The sequence below is a fragment of the Centruroides sculpturatus genome, unplaced genomic scaffold (assembly GCF_000671375.1).
Source record: "Centruroides sculpturatus isolate CEXI.00-Female unplaced genomic scaffold, Cexi_2.0 scaffold224, whole genome shotgun sequence".
In the NCBI taxonomy this organism is placed as follows: Eukaryota; Metazoa; Arthropoda; class Arachnida; order Scorpiones; family Buthidae; genus Centruroides; species Centruroides sculpturatus.
In genome coordinates, this window is record NW_019384419.1 from 233,175 (window position 1) to 239,836 (window position 6,662).

At 34.0% G+C, this 6,662-nt stretch overlaps 1 protein-coding gene across 1 annotated transcript in view; it reads right to left on the reverse strand.

The window, feature by feature from the left end:
- The window catches only part of LOC111619320, a 14,873-nt gene extending 9,444 nt beyond the window's left edge, over positions 1-5,429 (reverse strand). The window contains exon 1 of the mRNA XM_023361024.1: positions 5,283-5,429. The gene's annotated coding sequence lies outside the window, so the exon portion shown is untranslated. The remainder of the gene's footprint in view (positions 1-5,282) is intronic.
- Positions 5,430-6,662: the final 1,233 nt, after the last annotated feature.

A 6,662-nucleotide genomic window follows, 5' to 3' on the forward strand; every position in this document is an offset into this window, starting at 1 on the left:
AATCATGTGTTGAGAGTTTGAGAGGAATAAATTAAATGTTTAGAATGACATGAGGTTGGCGTTAACAAAAACTCACCCGCGAGTTTTAAGGCTGGTTAATAACATACAATTTCAACAATCGCATTAAATTATTAGACATAATTTAAAATAAAATTATACTAAAAAACTAATTTCATTGTTTTTTTTAATTACCTTATTAAAAATGTCTTTTTCAACAGTATCGGGGTCGCGGGTCACTTGGCTTTTATAAAAAGGGGTCGCCACCCTAAAAAGGTTGGGAACCGTTGATCTATACTAATATTATAGAGAGGTAATGTTTGTAAGTTTGTATGTAGCGGGTAATCTCCGAAACTACTCATCCGATTTCAAAATTCTTTCACCAATATTTAGAATGGAACTTCAGGGTGGACATAGGCTGTATATTATTACTGTATATATTATATTATTACATTAGGCTGTATATTATTCCGTTAAACATTCATATAAATTAAAAGATATAATCTAGGTTAAGGCTTTTATGTCCAACAGATGGCGCTACGAGTACGACGCCCTAAATTTGCTTTTCTGTGAGGCATTATGCTTTTCTGTGAGGCATTATGCTTTTCTGTGAAAATGAACTAAAGCAGATCATCTTCTATCTATCTATATAGATAAAAATGTAATGTTCGTTTGTTCATACCGATTCCTTTGAAATTTTGACACAACACTGCATTCGAATACGCACGTGTTTTTATATAATATACGTGTCGAAATTCCCCCCACTGCGGGAGATGGACAGGATTAAGGCTTACTGTGAAGAACTCTGCTTCTATTTATACTATTTTAGATGCGGTTTTTCCGTTTTTGATTGCGTTATAATAGGGTACGTCAAGAGAATGTACACTAAGAAGGGATTTTTCGAAAAATTCCCCCCACGGGGGAAGTGTTACACATTTATAATAGATACATTTTGAGCCACAACAACGCGTGGCGGGGTCTGCTGGTCTAATTATACGCCTGCTAAAAAGTTTCTACAAAGTAAGTATCATTGTGAACTTTTACATTACCTTATAGATGAAGATATTCGAAATAACTCTTAAGACTGTAATTGTTTAGTTTTGAAATGAAGTTTACCTGTGTTTGCGGTCAGTATGAAAAGTGTACGTGGGGGGCAAGATGTGGTACTCGTCTAGCCCCAGGTTGACCATGAATGTCCTATGAATTTAGAAGTATTTTCGGAGGCAGACTTTATTGCTGCAGAGACGACAAACAAGCCCCTTCAGCAAGGGTGGGCCTAACAACAAACAAAAGACAAATGACACAGAATGCCTCTATTGTGGAGGGTTATACGCTATCTACAGAGAGTTGGGCTAAATGTAGCTGTTGTGATAAATGGTCAAACTGTTCTTGTGCCAATATTGAAGAAAACGGCATTTTAACCACTTTAATTTGTCCTTCTTGTATATAAAAATTATTTCCCCATCTTACCCCATGGGTGGGGCAAGATGGTGCATTTACATGTAATTTTAAAATATTAAATTTTCTTGTTTTTAAAAACATTTTAAAAAATTAAATTTTGTATTATATATTGCCAAATGTTGTAGTTGCTGAGAATAAAGAAAAATTATTGTTTTCATTAAAGTGGTTGCCATCTTATGACTTTTCAAACCTTAACGTTCTCATCTTGTCCCACCTTCTCCTATATATAAAATCAAACCTAAATGTACTGTGTATATAACATTGCATTTTATAATTATTTTTTATTCCTCTTATTACTTATAGAAACATAAATTTATTGACGTAATCATTTAATATATTTTCATTTTATGTTTTGTCATATTTTTATTTTTAAATTATTTTTAAAACTAACCTACAGACGGCAGCTTTCTAGCACAACGACTCATGCAGAGAAGCTACCTTTCAGGCCCTGTAAAGTTTGCTATCCAGAGCAAAAAATGCCATTTAGGAACCAATTTTGGCAAATTGAAAAAAAAAATCGAATAAAACTTTTTTCAAATAAAATAGATNTTCATCCGATTTGCGCCCGCGCCACGAAAAAGGTTTGGAACCCCCACTGTATACCATTGTAAGCTAAAATATTTTAAGTTAGAATGGTATATAATTTTATAACGTATATTATTTCATTAGATGGCATGTTTATATTTTTAACAGTATACACTTGTACACACGTCTATCTATTGCTATATGAAATGGAAGAAAGCTTTTAAATGGTAGGGATAAGCGTTATAAAAAATTGTGAATGCTAATAACGAGTAACATCATTAAGGCTGAATCCTTTCCAGATATGACACGTGACACCCGTGCCTTCCTTCCATCTATGTACAGCCCTTATCAGCTCTGATTATAAACTGGTATGTAAAAATCCAAACAAAATGTGGGTCTACACACATTTTAAAAACTCGGAAAAAATTAATTTTTATTATAGACATAGAAAAAATATCAAACATATTTACTACTATAAACAGTCTTTAGTATAGTATTCCAGTAAATTGTTTATATTATAAATTTATTTTAAACTGTGATAACTTACATTTACAACTTTTGATTTACACTTTTATTACAAAATTTCCCGAATAAAAAAAAATTTAAATTTTCGCTGTCGGCCCTACGCTAGGAAGAGTGAAAGCATTGTTCTGTACATTTGCATATAAGATGCTTCCATACTCTTATTATTTGTCGAATTATAACACATTATACTAAACATTTCCATTGGCATCCAAATTTCTTTATCTTCTTTTCTGAGATCACGTCAAACATAAGTCAATGATGATCACTGTAGAATTATATTTGAAAATACACAAAAAATACAAATATCAAATTCTCGAAGGCCAAATCTGTACGAAAGAGAATATCGTTGTGTACGAGACAGTAATTCTCGTTGCTTAATGAATGAAAATCTATTAACAACTGTGTGGATCAGTTGTAACATTCTTGTAAGAACTCATAAATTAAAAATGAGGCAGGTGTGCATAATAATTAGGAAAATAATAAGAAAACTGTGACGTTTTTCCGGTGACAGACCCTCGCAGTAGTCCTCATCTTCTATTTCGTCATCACTGTCAGATTGTGCACTTGAGGAGAGACTTGACTCTGAGGATGATGCGGCTTCGTCATCTTCAAGACTATTTACATCGGAGTCATATTCAGAGACGTCCGATATCTGGTCTGAATACTCCGCTTCAGAGTCACTCATTTGGCTTTGTTCAGACATTTTGCAGAAAAATCCTAATTTAGAATTAATAAAAGTACAAGGTTACTATAAAAAATACGAATAGAAAAATGAAATACACTATAGTCTGTATAGTCACTTTCGATACTTCAGAGTGGCGCAAATCAAATTTTCGTGTTACCACTCGATGTATACGACACAGAAACGACGATGTACAGTACCTGTATACTCTCAGTCCCTACTTGTTCGTTACACGTGCGCCAGCCTAGTTTTTTTACTATACATTACAAACGTCGAATATCTAATAAACTGAATCTCGCCTATTCGATGTATGACGGATTACACTCTACTGTATCGCGAAAAATATACAGTAGATTCCCCTATAACACTTGATAATTCCGTGTTATAGGGGGTCTACTGTACTATATAAAGCTGAAAAAAAATGGGCATTGTCTGTCACGTTATGCCAAAAATGGCCACTAGGGACGCCCTAGCTATTATTTAAATTTAAATTAACAATATCAATTTTATACTTTTACAGTATAATACTCAGTATATTATTACAGTAGAACGTCGATTATCCGAAACGTCAGTTAACCGAAAGCTTTCCAGACGGACTGTGTCGTGCTGAATCGAACGTTTTTGATACTACCGGTAGATTAATGGTAAAAGTTTACTATCTGGGACTATCATGGCCACACTTTCGGTTGAGTGTACTCTCGTTCCCAACGACGTCCGTCGGAAGCGATGCGCGATCACGTGACTACCCTACCTAACGCGTTCACGTGATAAATTAACCTAACTTATTCTAATATACTATCGAGTGCAACTACAGATTTAAGACTACAAATAAAAATTTGCAATAATCGAAATAGGTTTATTTTTTTAACTGGAGTTCTAACCCGTAACTACCTATAAATAAAAATGAATCAATAAAACATTACTCACCATTAATATCCTTCATTCATCAACTTTAATCCGCTTTTTAGAACTACTTTCAGATTCTTTAATTTCTTCGATTTTTCTTCAGTGCAATTGCTTCAGTGCGATTTTTCTTCAGTGCACCTTTCTTCCTCTTACAAAATTTGTGTTTTATTTTTGCTTCTGAAGCAGCAGGAACAGTTGCAGGTTCCTTTCATATCGGCAAACGTCCTGCACCTGGATAGATTCTGCTTGTGTTGCGTAAATATTTCAAATCTTTCTCCTGGCCTCAGTTGTTCTCATTTCATTAACTTTTTATACATAAAAGCATATAAATAAAACTCGCACACTTGCTCTGTGTAATGAAGTGGCATGTTTTTTCTGTCTTTCAAACTACACCACAATCTTTCAATATTTTCCGTATGAACTTCAGTAACAGATTTACAAAATTTTCAGCATGTTTCACTGTTTCGTGTTGTATTTCAACTCCTTCCAAATCATCAATGTGATTATACCTTTTCCACTCGTCTGTATATATAATACTTCCTGAATGTACAAACTTACTCACAATCCAATTAAGGCTCTTCTCTGATCGATCATTAACGTAACACACGAAACATTTCTTCTCCTCCCTACAAATACCACCTACAACCCATTTCGTACCTTTCAATTGCCGACCTTTCTCATAATTCATTTTGCAAACCATGACATCATCTATCTCTACGGTCTTTCCCGGTCCTCAAATTTTCATATTACTTAAATTGCTCAACGAAACCATCATTACAAGTCTAATGTGATTTGCCCAATCAACGGCAGTCCTTTCACTTATACCTACGGTCAACAGAGCGGATTTCAACGAACAGTCAATACAGACTAAATGCCATATAAAGGAAAGAATAATTGACCAGGATTTTATTTAACAACTCACACACCTACTACTCGCACGAAACTAATTTGCATATGAACACACATTGTCACCGGCGCCGCCTACCGACCATTTCTAATCGCGTCTGTGCTCGATATTCCGGAAGGGCGGCCATGATGGTCCCAGATAGTAAACTTCTACCCCGAAATTGATTCGGATAATCGACGTTCTACTGTATTTTTATTTGTAATTTAGTATGCCTCGATACCTGCATCGAGCCTTTCGACTTGTACAAATATAAAGTTAAAATGTTTGAGAGTAACTTACCTTTATGAAGCAAATTTAACAAGAAAAATGCTGAGAACAAAGGCACAAAAGAAAGTCTTTGCTGCAGTGCAATGACAGAACCAACCAGTGCTTGAAGCAAAAGTGAGTTTGGAACAGCGTTGACAGATGTTTATAGCTTTTGTAGCCAAAAATTTTCTGAAAAGTAGCCCAAAAGTAGCCAACTCAAAATTTGTTTTTTAATAACCGAAATCTGACGATAAAATTAAAAAAACACACCATTCGTACTTTTCCAACAATAACTTTAATCACAGAAGAAATATTTTCAGCCAATTTATCTTATCATCCGAAAATAAGGATCATAAGCATAAACTGGAAATATAAGCATTAACTGTAATTTACTAATATGTCGAAAATACTCATTTTATATGCAAAATAGTGTGAATTATGCAATAAATGATTTCGCCAAGGAGGACTTTTTTTGCTTATTATTCCTCCCTGTGGACACTAATAGGGCCTCTTTTAGCAAGCTCATTATATGTTCCAACGAACCCAGTATGGGGGCGGCCGGGTAGTGAGAGACGAGAGTTGAGATATTCGATCGGATCATCCCCGAAAAATTCACGGGGATTTTTCTTTTTTGACTCGTCCGGATTTGATTTCGGGTCTCCCAGAAGCGGTAGGCTGCCACCTTGACCGCTCGGCCATCCGGCCGTCCTACCAACATGGACTATTAAAAATTAATTTTCCTATGTAATATTCTTAATAGTTATTAATTTGCTATTTCAAAAGGATTTATCAAACTACAATTATTTAATTTAAAAGTTGACTGATTTCTTTATTAATATTTCTTTATAATATGTGCATTTTGAGTTCATCAATACCCTTCATCAATTTGGTTTTTGTTTTTCTGTTTTAATAGAGGGGAGAGAGAAGTGATTTTAGCTTTTCCTTCTGATATTTTCCATGTTAAATTTAATATTTGTTTTTAATATTTTAATTTGTTTCTCTAGTCTACTTTCTGTACTGTGGGATGTAGGATTTTTTTTTATCTATTAATAATAATAATAATAATAATCTCTTTGTTTTCGCAAAATTATCAACGAGATCATGTGGCACGCCGACGAAATCCGAGGCAAATTTTTTGCAAAAAAGTCGACGAAAACCAAAGTCAACAAAAATCAAGGTATTACTGTATCGCCGCCTTCCTCCGCGACCCTTTCACTACTAAAAATCTGCATATTCGTATTAAACTACTATAAAATAGTACGACATTTAATAGTTATTAATCCTGATTAATACTTTTAGTAAGTACTACAGATTTAATATAGAGATTGCATGCTTTTAACATAATTATTAACTAAATGTTATTAATTCTTCTCCCATTTTCGAAAATTCCAGAATTTATTCTAAATGTAATAT